The 12465-nt window shown below is 35.5% G+C and overlaps 1 protein-coding gene across 1 annotated transcript in view; it reads left to right on the forward strand.

The window, feature by feature from the left end:
* Positions 1-12465, forward strand: part of LOC145677996 (sorting nexin-24-like) — a 68642-nt gene that overhangs the window by 48752 nt on the left and 7425 nt on the right. The gene's annotated exons all lie outside the window — the stretch shown is intronic.

Consider the following 12465-nt stretch of genomic DNA (forward strand, 5'->3'; position numbering starts at 1 on the left):
ATGTTTTAAGAAGCTAGTCATTAGGGGGACCAAGAGATCATTTGGGGAGCTGGCCCCGATGGGCCCCCCGTGGCTACACGCCTGGCTATAGCCTCCCTAAGTCCCTCCCTTAATCCGGCCCTGGTGTTGATGCATGTGCTTTCGTTATCAGGTTCATCCCGAAAGTTACCGAAATTCATGTTAATTATTTATTATCTGCCCTCATACAGTGATTTGTTATTATGATTTTTTTTTAACTGATGCGGTAGTGGGAAGTCTGCATTTGATGTTTTGATTGGACTATAGGATATAAATACACCGTACACTTACCAACTGATCAATATTTGTTCTCATTTCATTTTTTATTCTACGATTTTGTAAGATTATTACAACGAAATTGTCAAACAGTGGACATTCTTTCAGGAAACAGCTGACTTTTTATTTAAAAGCTGGACTTTTTTTTTTACATGTAAATTTGAAAACGTTTTGCCTTATAATTGTGTGGATGATGTTGAATCTGCATTGGTTCTTAAATCAGAATTGTAGTTGCCCCAGCCAGCATTTTTTGACCAAAATAATGCATTATGTTGTTGCAACAAGTATTTGTAAAATTTTTCATAATTCATGTGCATAAAACTACGTACATTTTAGGACAATGATCGATCCCGTAACTGACTCTATTAACGACTTTTTTTTTTTTTTACACTAAGCATTGATTAGAGAAAACACTCTTTACTCTCTGCATTACCGTACTGCTAAAATCGCAAAATAAAGTTGATAAAGTTCACTGGAAATTTCAATGCTATTGTTATTTCTGAAAAATGCCCATCACTACTCTTCAGCAAGAGTTAAATTTTCATTCTAGACTAAGAACTCATATAAAATAACGGACACATAATGAGTTATTAGGACTAGGCTATATGCGATACGCCTATGCTTATATAACTACTTACATAACTTTCGTCATTTATAGCTTCGTCTTTCATTGATTATTTTCTGAAAGATCAATCAAACTCATTGATCTGAATTAAATTTGGCATGGTTGTAAATCTTGACAACGTTGTATTCATATGAAATAAATATGATTTGCAGGCTTTTAGTTCCTGAGTTAGATGAGATCAAATTTGAAGTTTGGACTTCGACACATTTTCGAGAATCAATTTTAATAAAGAGTTCATTAAAAACCAATGAAGGACAGTTTTCTAACGCTATTGAGAAACATACTAATGTTTCAACCAAAATATTGAACAAAGAGAAATATGATTAAATGTCAGACTATTCAAAAATAATTGAAATGATGTCTTGACATTGAAAAATCACAAAATGTCGGACATGCTCGGCAAACTCCGAAAGGGTGGCAACCCTAATTTCACTGAAATTACCTGTGAAGAAATATAAATGTTCTATTTCGGTATCTTACCAATACTTTCCATTTACTAATATTGATATGATTCAAATGCCGGAAAGAGGTGGGTAACTACTTGTTTACTAACACGCTGAATCAGAAGAACTATATCTCCAATTTAGATTCAATTCCAGATCTCGGATACAAATTCAAAAAACGATTTAGATTGTGATTTTGATCCGACTACTTCCACCTCACAAGTTGACAATTTTTATTCCCGGCGGGAGCTCAAGTGGTTCGATTGCCGCGTTAATCAGTAGGTCCACGTCTCATATAGCCTCGCTGGTGAAAGAGACGCTCAGCTGAAATCAACAACATTCCGGGTGGGAACTGAAGGGGTTAGAACGTAACGATAAGGCGGAAGTTTGTGTCAAATGATTCAGTGCTCAAAAGGCATGTTAAAATCCGAACCAACCATCCAATCAATCAAGCTGCAGAAGCACATGAGATGCCCATGTACGTTCAGCACGACAAAAGATTACGTTAAACAACTTATTTTTTTCCAGGGCACAGGAGCGATAGTGAATATTGAGAAAAGCACTATGTTCTCAAACGTTATATAAAATACATGTTTTAGATAAATGTTAATCTAAAAAGTTAATTTCAGAGACAGATTAAACATTTATGGATAAGATGTTTATCTCACAAGGAGACTTACGAAAGTGAAACTCACCGATTTGAATGAAACTTTGTACACTTGTAAAATTTCGAAAAATAATCGATACGTATTTTTTTATATTTTTTTTTTATTTCGGCACTGGTGGAGGATTAAGAGTAGAAATAAACTTTGAACGTTAGAGGTGATCTTGAAGCGTGGGCAGAAAACAATTATTTAATGTAGAAAAAAACATACTGCCAGGGGGTTTTAGGACAGCTGATTCAGAATCTGACGTCAATATTAGAAAATGCAAAATGGTGGATCCAATATGGTGATTACAATTACAAAAGTCTTATGGTTTGAAATGGTATGCAATTAGCCAAGAACAATTATAGTTGGTAGGGGTTACTGCGAGGAGATTGCAGAACGATTTGAAACACCTTTTTCTACTTATTTTAACGAGATACTTGATTAAAGTGCATCTCTATACCTCTCACTATTCGGGGTGCTTGTTTATAGTGAGTCTCCTCGCTTGTCAATATGTCCGAGTTTCATATGTCCTCAGTTGTTATAATTATTAATTTATTGAAAAAATGTTTTACAGTTATGATATTCCGTAAAAAGATATGTGATGCATAAACATAGTTCACACGACGCACACCTTATTACAGCAATAACTGCGCACAAATTACAAAATGATGCACAATCTTTGAAATAAAATGTTACGGGATTGTCAAATGTAGGAGGTTTTTGTTCAAATAACCGCTTTCGTATCCTAGATACCTAATATTTACAAATGTGGGAGAAGAAAAGATATTTATGAATCAATGATTGGATCTTAATTATATTATTACGGATATGTAAATTTATGTTATAGAAATTTATGTTATAGAATGTCAGAAAAATGTCCCAAGAAGTTTTTCCAGGGACTCATAATGAAAATACATCAAGATACTAAATCCAGTTGTTCCTGCAGGAATGGTTTCTATTTTGAGATACACTTTTGAGGTTTAACTCGGGACTCAAATAGGAATATAAATCACTTAAATACTCACCCCGACTAGTAAGAAGCGAGGGGACTCACTTTAAATAAGCACCCGAATAGTGAGAGGTGCAGAAACTCACTTTAATCAAACATGCCTCTAAAATAAATACAGAAAGGGGTTTCAAATCGGTTTGCAACCTTCTCGCAATAACTCATGCCAATTATGATTGTTCTTGGCTAACTGCAAACCATTTCAAACCAGAATACTTTTGTCCATTTTGAATTTTCTAATTTTGACATCAAATTCTGAATCAGCTGTCCTAAAACCTCCCTGGGAGTATGTTTTCTATATTAAATGATTGTTTTCTGTCTATGCTTCAAAACCTTCCCTAACGTTCAAAGGGTTAACGAGGGAATTTAAATCCGTACTATTGCCGAAATTTTAAAAAAATACGTGTCGATTCTTTTTCGATGTTGTACAAATCTGCAAAGTTTCATTCAAATCGGTGAATTACACTCCTGTAAGTTTCCTTGTTAGAGACGTATTCAGTAATGTAATAATGATGGCCACAAGAATTGAATCGGTGAGTAGAAAAAGGAGAATATTCCTCAACACGTTACTTTTGAAAAACGAAAAGTAAAACTGTTTACCAGAAATACCATTGCTTACGTAAAAATATCTGTATGGGAGATTTGTAGCGTATGTTAAGACCTTTCATTTCTCAAAATTGCAAAAACGTAAAGGAATTGGATATTTAGTTATAGAGAAATTGTTATCGTGGAATGTTATCCTTTATTTTTGGAATGTTCTCCTTTTTCTACTCACCGATTCAATTATCTTACACAGTGACCAGGATTATTACAAGAATATTTTCTAATTCTAGAATTTACATACAAACTGTGGAAACAAAGTTGTCACAGTCATTTTCTAATGTGCAATTTTTGTACTGAGTGCTCATGTTTCAATAGTGTCAAATGTGGAATACATTTAAATTCATATGATCAGTACAAGAGCCCGATCAAAAGTCCAGTTCATCTATTCGAAAAGCAATTCCAAATGTCCCACATTGAACGTCTAAGTACTTAGCAAAAAAATGCAAAAAGTAGCTACGCGTTAAAATTCTCAGCATATCCTATTTATGTTTCTGTATTAACATTTTTCTTTCGAAACAATTCAGATCTTATGTTTTTCCTTTCTATCGACGAATGTGATATAAAACGAGTCTCACTGTCGTGAGAATGTTTCTACGTCATCGTCACGCAGAAGGGAAAGGAACTGTTTGAATGGCGGGAGAGTTAATCGAAAAGGTGGATATATTCTTCTGAGCGTTTATTAACAAATGCAGCGAGCAGTTGTAATCATAGCAAACCTCAAACTGCCTCTCGCCCGTTTACGAACGAGTTGTTTCTTTCTTGGTAGAACTTGTTTTAAATACCCACTTCTACTCCGATAAAGCGAAGTGGAGACCAAACATACAGAGTGTCTCCCGGTTTAACGTGGTTGCCAGATTTAAGGAGTAGTGTAGGAAGTTAACTTGACGAATATCTTGTAATTTAAATATAATAATATGTAGTTTCTTTCCACATACTTTTAAATTCTTGTCGACTTATTTCCCCAAAACTGCGTGTACTTATCTACTTTGTGCTATTATTTTACACTGTAGATAAGTGAAATATTGCAACATTGTAGAGGTCCCAACAGCGCCTGCAATTCTGTAGAAGAATGTTAATAGTGTGTATGTGTGTGACATTAGATCATCCAGATATGTTATTGGTACCGGTACCAATTATATCTTGCAGGTGATGTTGGCACCAGGATCCAATAAATATAGTACGGCACCACACGTGTTTCCCAAGAAACTGCCAGAAATAGCGACATAAGTATTTTCCCACCGCAAATATGAATAAAATTAATGCATCTTGATCTCACTCTCGTTCTTGTATCTCTTCTAGTTTTTTATGCACATTTGGTTCCAACAAGTCGGTCTCCCAACTCGGAGCTAACAAGTACGCAAATACGCGTATACGTGTGTGTGTGTGTGTGTGTGTGTGTGTGTGTGTGTGTGTGTGTGTAACATTATCATGATACGAGATGCCAGGTGTGTGGATTTGACCGTGGCTAATTACATGTTCGTCCTTGGATACCAGTATCACTTCTATCCATAATTTTGAGTTCCTGATGTGATGAGTTGGTCCAAGAGGACAGATAGCAAGGTTAAGGCCCGAGATCGTATCCTGATATTGCAAGACTTCGTCTTTCGTTGTTAAAAGATCCCAATTTGTATCACCCATTACTGCAGAATGCTGATAATTGGGTAAATGTTTTGCAATATCGTCAACGAAGTTTGTGAAAGATGTACGAGGGGGACGATACACAACACTCAAAAGCAATGTCTGGTGGCTTACAGTGACTTCGAGTATAATATATTCTGAACTACTGTTATATACACCAGCTGACTGAGACAGAAGTTTGACCTGGAAGTTGTCTCGTAAGTATATTGCCACACCCTCGCCACGTTTACCCTTTCCATTGTTTGTAAAGAGATGGAAACCTGATAAATGAACGAGGTTGTTTCAGAGGGAATCCTGTAGCCAAGACTCAGAAATAAGTACTGCATGCGCATGTTTAAAAGAGTATACAATATTTCCAATTTCCACGAAATGTGAAAGAAGGTTTTGAGCGTTGAAGTTTCCTTCGGCAAATGCTTGTCTCTGGTCACAGGAGGTAGTTTCCAAAGGAGAGGAAGAAAGGTCATTTTCACTTTCTATCAGGGTGGAAATGTCAAGCCCATTGAAACCGTTAGAAATCAAGGGCCATATTTAAGTCTGCGAATGTGTCATTCATTACAGGATGACATGTGTCACTCATGTCATCCTTACAGTTAGAAGATAATCAGATGCAATGTAATGTATTATACTTGAGATGTTTACAAGAATCCCTTCCCTATACATACGTACAAGATAATCAGTAGTTCTACTTACCAGAATGTTCATCAAAAATAAAAGCAAGACGAAACACCGACATATATATATATATATCTGGCACATGGGGAGAATGTTGTAGGCACTGCACAAGATATAACTTAGGCATCACTAATTTGCAGTATGAAGTGGAGTACAAATACAAATTGAAATAGTTATTGATATATATGTTAAATACACTGAACTATAAAAATAATTCACGAAACTATCAACAAATAAAAAAAATAAGTTGAATAGAAACATATTGCAAGAAAGTGTTCATAATTATTCACAGAAACGTGCTACCAGGATTGCACCTATATGTTGTCCATCTGAGCAAAGCTACTAATATAATCAGGGTGTCTACTGACCTGGAAAACCTTGAAAACCTGGAATTAGCCTGGAATTTACTTTTGGACCTGGAAAACCTGGAAATAGCCTGGAATTGGACGAGGAACCTGGAAGTTTTAAAATTGTTTTTAAAATATTGTTTTTGGGATTGGTATGGAATAAGTAAATTTTTGTAAAATGCAAGAAAGTTATGTACTACAGCTTAAAAGCCAATAATAACTTATTCAGTAGAGACGTAGTTGAGAAAGACAGACAAACGTGAGCAGAGTGCAGGCGGTGAATGTTTTTGGAAAGTATGTTGATGGTACTAGAAGAGACTGAATACAATTTTATTTGTTTGGCATGGTCGTTGTGAATAACAGTGACTACAAAAAGAGATAAATTAGTCCCCGATGATGAGAGTAAGGTAATTGAAAAAGTTAAATTTTATGATCTATTAAGTTCGTGTCTTGGGGATACTGGCATACAAGCTAGAAGCTTTCTCTGTAGTTGCTGCTTATTTGCATAGTATGAATCAAGCTTATTTGCTGCCTTGTGAAGACATTGGTTTACATGTTTCTGTAGCAAGAGTAGTAGACAGGTCTGAAACAACATTCCGCTTATACTCCTGTGCCGAAGCTTTTTCACAGGAGTCCAAGCCCGCGGATGTCGCAGTGAACACCATTCCTGGTGGCCGAAAGGTGTATCACCGGAAAAAAGTAAAATTTCCCACATCTTAACGGAATCACTTTTTGTATTTAGGTTAACATTTTGCTAGTCTTGCAATAAATCCTGTTACACACTAACAATTAACATTTTATTTTTCAGCCATTACAATGGCGAAAAGTAAAACTAAATTCCAGGACTCGTGGAAAGGCCAGTGGAAATGGGCTATTAGGTTCAACGATCCATTTAAAGCAGGTTGTAAACTCTGCAGAATTGATTTTGACATTTCAAATATGGGAGCTGGATCATTGAAATCTCATGAAAAAGGAAAGAAACATCAAATAGCTGTTAAAGCTCTTAATGTACAATGTTCGATTGTAAAGTTCTCAAGCAATGTTAACAAGGAGCCTTCCTGTACAAAAAATTCTACAGCGTCTTCCAGTTCAGTGACTGGCACATCATCTACTCCATTTGTTCAGGAGAAAAATGAAAGCCCAGCAAAAACTAGTGGTGTAATAAAGAGTTATCTTATCAAAGATCAAGTGACGAAAGCAGAAATAATCTGGACATTACGCAGTTACAAGTCATGCATCGGCCAGAAGCCAAGCGAGCGCAACGGATTTATTTCCTTTAATGTTTCCTGAGTGTGATGTCGCTAAAAATATGAAGTCATACAAAGACAAAATAGGTTGTCATCACTTTTGGATTGGGTCCATATTTCCAACAGGCGTTACTTCGTGAACTAAAAAATTGTGAATTTTTAGCAGTATCGTTCGATGAAAACCTAAACACTATCTTACAAAAAAATCAAATGGACTTAGTAGTTCGTTTCTGGCACAGTGACGAAAATAAAGTTTTAACACGTTATTTAACATCAGTATTCCTCGGACATGCTACTGCCCAGGATTTGTTAAGTGCATTTATAAATACTTTCAAAGACACGGGTCTCGATTTTTGTAAGTTACTTCAGGTTTCTCTTGATGGCCCCAACGTTAATTTGAAATTTCGAGTGATTTGAAAGCCTATCTGAGTGAAGAAAATGGTGAAGGTCCACAGCTTTTGGAGACAGGAGCGTGCTCTTTACATATTGTTAATGGGGCTTTTAAGACTGCGCATACCAAAGCTGGTTGGAATGTGACAGAGTTTTTGAGAGCGTTGTACTATTTATTCAAGGATTTCCCTTCAAGAAGAGCAGATTTCATGGCAGCATCTGGAACAGCAGTTTTCCCTCTTAAATTTTTGTTCTATTAGGTGGGTGGAGAATTCTAAAGTTATCAACCGTGCCATAACTATGATTTCTGCCTTAAAAGTTTATGTTGATGCAGTGAAAACAAAACCTCCTGAAACATCAAACTCCTCTAAAGTAAAAGCCCACATCTCTGATGTACTGTTGCCTGCTAGAGTAGGGTTCCTTCAGTCCGTATCTGTAAAACTAGAAAAATTCCTCACTAAGTACCAGACAGACAGTCCATTACTACCGTTTCTATGGAATGACCTAAACACGTTGTAGTTTGTTAAGCCGCTTCGTGAAAGATGATGTCTTAAAAGTAGCTAAAACTTCAAAAAAACTGACCTCATTAGATGTTTTTGATAAGGACATCTTAAAACCACTTAATCTAGTTGATGTTGGATTTTCTGCCGTTACATCGCTTGAAGGAGTGAAGGATGTTAATATATATTGAACTTTAAGAAAGAATGCAGAAGATTCTTACAAGAACTGTGTAAAAAACGTTTGCTAAAATGTTCTTTAAAATACAGTGTAACAAGAGCCGCAAATTGCTTGTCTCCAGAAACTATGACCAACGAAACCCTTCGTGAATCACGTATCACACTCGCCCTGGATACATTTGTCGAGAAGGAGCAAATAACACTTGTAAATGCTGATATGGTGAATTTGGAATATTTAAAATTTTGTTCAGACCAAGACACAGCACGAAAACTGTCAAATTTCAGTTACAAAAATGACAGATTAGACGTTTTTCTCCATGATCTGTTAAGTAAAGAAGGTGTCTCCAATGCGTTTAAAACATTCATGCATAAGATATGTGTACTTTTCCATAGCAACGCAGCAGTGGAAAGGAGTTTCTCCATTAACAAAGAGTGCATTGTTGAAAATCTCCAAGAGGAGTGCTTGATTGTCTAGAGAAGTGTGTTGATTGCTGTGCGTGTTGCTGATGACATACGTAATATGAATATCACAAAGAGTATGATCTAGTATGTGAGAAATGCATCAAGCAGAAGAAATGAATATCTGAAAGACCGCGGCGAAAAAGAAGACAGAGCAGCCCGAGAAAAGAAAGATATTAAGAAGAAAATAAGAGAGTTGGAATTAAAGAAGAAAAGAATACTAACTGACACCGAAGCAGTAGTAGATGTGTTGGAAGAACAGGCGAAAAAGTTAAAAGGGATGTTGAACTCTAGAAATTAAATGTCAAAAACTGTTCACTGTGAAAGTTGTTTTCTATATTTGTTCATATAATGTGCGTCGTCCCATAACATTTTCAGTTTTTTAAACTTTCATGTTATAATATATTTTTAAATAAAATATAACTGATGGCCAGTCCCTATCCAAGAAGAATGTGCAGTAACGTTTAACAATATGGACTACTTTGAGTTAAGAATTTGTATTATATATGATCATTTTCTTTTTACTTCTAAACTAATACTAGTTTGACAAATAATGGCGGGAAAATAGCTTACTCACCGCTAAGTCCTACCAGTACTTAGCATAAAATACCACAAGAGTACTTTAAAGGGGAGTGCTTGTAGTAAAATACTCTTGTGGTATTTTATCCCACAACTTAGCGGTGAGTAAGCTATTTTCCCGCCGTTTTTGTCATTGTTTATCAACACTCACGTGCTACTACTATAATATTAGTTTATTTGAAGTAACGTTTTTGACGGAAATTTACTATTATAGAGGGTGAACCTTAACTAAACCGATGAACTTCGGGAGGTGATTCTCGAGCCCGAAACAAGAAGAAAATTCCTCTAACTTTTCTCCACTGTACATAGTTTTGGACCTACAAGGTGCCGAAAATGTGGAAAAATGAACTTCCGAGTCCTATATTTCCAAACCTATCCAACGTAGAGAGTGCAGCTTAATATCTCTTTAAGGAAGTCTTTTCTGTTCTGATCATATGATTTCCTTTGTGAGATTTTAAGCAGCACTCTCTAGTTTGGATAATTTTGGAAATATAGGCGTCGGAAGTTCATTTTTCCACACTTTCGGCACCTTTTAGCTCGGAAACTATGCGTCCTGGAGAAGAGTTAAAGAGGATTTTTTTTTTTTTTTTTTTTTTTTTGTTTGGGTGCCGAGAATCATTTCCCGAAGTTTGTCGGTTTAATTAAGGTTCACCCCTGTATAGTATTCCTACAATAGGATATTTAAAGCTACTGCACATTTTTCTCGACCGGCCTTCTGGTAGGGGATATTTTAATTAAACATTTTCTTGTGTAAAATGTTTTGGGAAACTACATTTCACTCAGTTTTTTCTTTTCATCTTGTCACTTAAAGAAACTATCACTTGCCATATGCATTCTCTAATTATAACCAGTTTTTGTTAAGAACTAGATAAAATTGCATTAACTTATACGTGTTACAATAAATGTCACTACTGAATAGACCTGGAAAAAAAGGAAAAATAAACCTTGAAAACCTTGATAAAACCTGGAATTTGAAAATGAACATTTAGTAGACACCCTGATAATGCTTGATATTTCCATGTTTCACTACAATTTGTCCGTCGTAAGTCCAAGTATTCTTAAAGCCAAACCGAGTTGGTGCTGCTTTGTAGAGCTGCATGCGCTGAGAACATGGGTCTTCACGAACTGTTATTCTCGTTCCTTTCAGTTTGTTCTTATTTACAAACACCTTGGCCTTGGTCTTATAATTGGTGAATTTAACTATGATAGGTCTAATTTTGCCTGAGGCATTGGGACCAACACGATGGCTGCGACACACTTCACTTGGTGTAACTTCAACACCTATTTTTTCTCCGAACAATGAGATTACTGATTCTGTAGTATCTTCATCTGCCTTATGGGGTGCAAGAAAAATGCGTACCCTATTTCTTCGTGAATATTGTTCTAGATGAACTACTCTCGTGAAGATAAGAAATTTCTGCAGTTAGATCGTCGATAGTATCTTCCTTTTTCTTCAGCTTCTCTTCAAGGTCATACACCACTTCTGTATTGGATTTCAAAAGATCTTCAATACATTGCACTAAAGACCTGTCACAGTTTCAGTGATATTGTCCACCATGATTTTCATCACTTTGGGGGATTGTATCACTGATTTTACCTCCGCACACATTTGCTTTGCCAGTTCGCAGTGAGAGGGCATCTCCAGGAGACGAGATAGGTTTGCTGATTTTCTTCTGTGGAGCCATGCTTTCGAAATATATTTATGAAGACAAATGTCTTCACTTAGAATACTTAGAACTCACGAATTTAGAAGCACAACACCCACACACTATCACACGAAGAGTTACAAGTTTACATGAAATCTCGTTCTGCCTTCTATAAAATACTGTGATTTTCCTGGTGCACGATCAACACAAATCTAACGTCCCACCGCGAGCTTCCTCTTATTTATTTGATTAATATATTTTCTTTCTCTCTCGCCTCTTATTTAATTTAATATACATAGTTCTTTTTTTTTTTTTTTTTACTTATTATTTTTCAACTCGACCAGAGAAGTAGTGAGTAGTACTTTTTCCCTGAATGCATAAACACGAAACCTGTAAAGAAACATTGCATTGTTTTACATAGAATTTTGGAAATTTGTCACCGATGAGTTGAAGTAAGGGAAAAATAAGTAAGACGGACGGAGAAAATAAGAGCTTTTCCTTTAATAATGGGACATAAAAGGACTAAAATTTATTATGTGACAAAAGCTTTTTGATACGCAGAATACGAATAATTCATTCATTGCAAAAGTAGTTTCCCCACTGTGCTGCCGAGTTTAATGAAACCTGGAAAAATGTAGTAGTTGTGTGACATTTGTAAAAGACATGTATTTAGTAATATCCGAAATGTGTGTATGTTCAAGATGAGAAAACTTCTATTTCATTGCAAAGACATGCAAATAAATTTAGTTTTTTTTTTTTTAATCCCTAAATTTAAAAAGGGAGGAGCATAAATATTCATATTTTATTTATTTCTATGGATCAATATTGTCCTCACTATTGGTTTCTTATATGGAATAGATTATATTAACATTAATCTATGAATCTTTACTGAGGAAAATACACGTGAAATAGCAGTTATTGTATAAAGGCTTAAAGTAAAGAATGTAAGAGGCACAAAATATGTTTAAATCAATTATTTATGTGAAAGGTATCAGAATATTCTACCAAATATGCAGTTCGAAACTTGAAATTTTCTCTGAAAAGGTTATTATGATTTCTGTTGTCCACATAACACAGGTTCCATTTAACGAAGAGAATTTAACACTTTTTTACCCCTGAATTTATTGTATCGTGGCAATATTTCCGTTTCAAAAGGGTCCGTTGAAGGTAGTTTTTACTGTTTTTTTTA

The sequence above is a fragment of the Thermobia domestica genome, chromosome 2 (assembly GCF_964235325.1).
Source record: "Thermobia domestica chromosome 2, izTheDome1.hap1.1, whole genome shotgun sequence".
NCBI lineage: Eukaryota > Metazoa > Arthropoda > Insecta > Zygentoma > Lepismatidae > Thermobia > Thermobia domestica.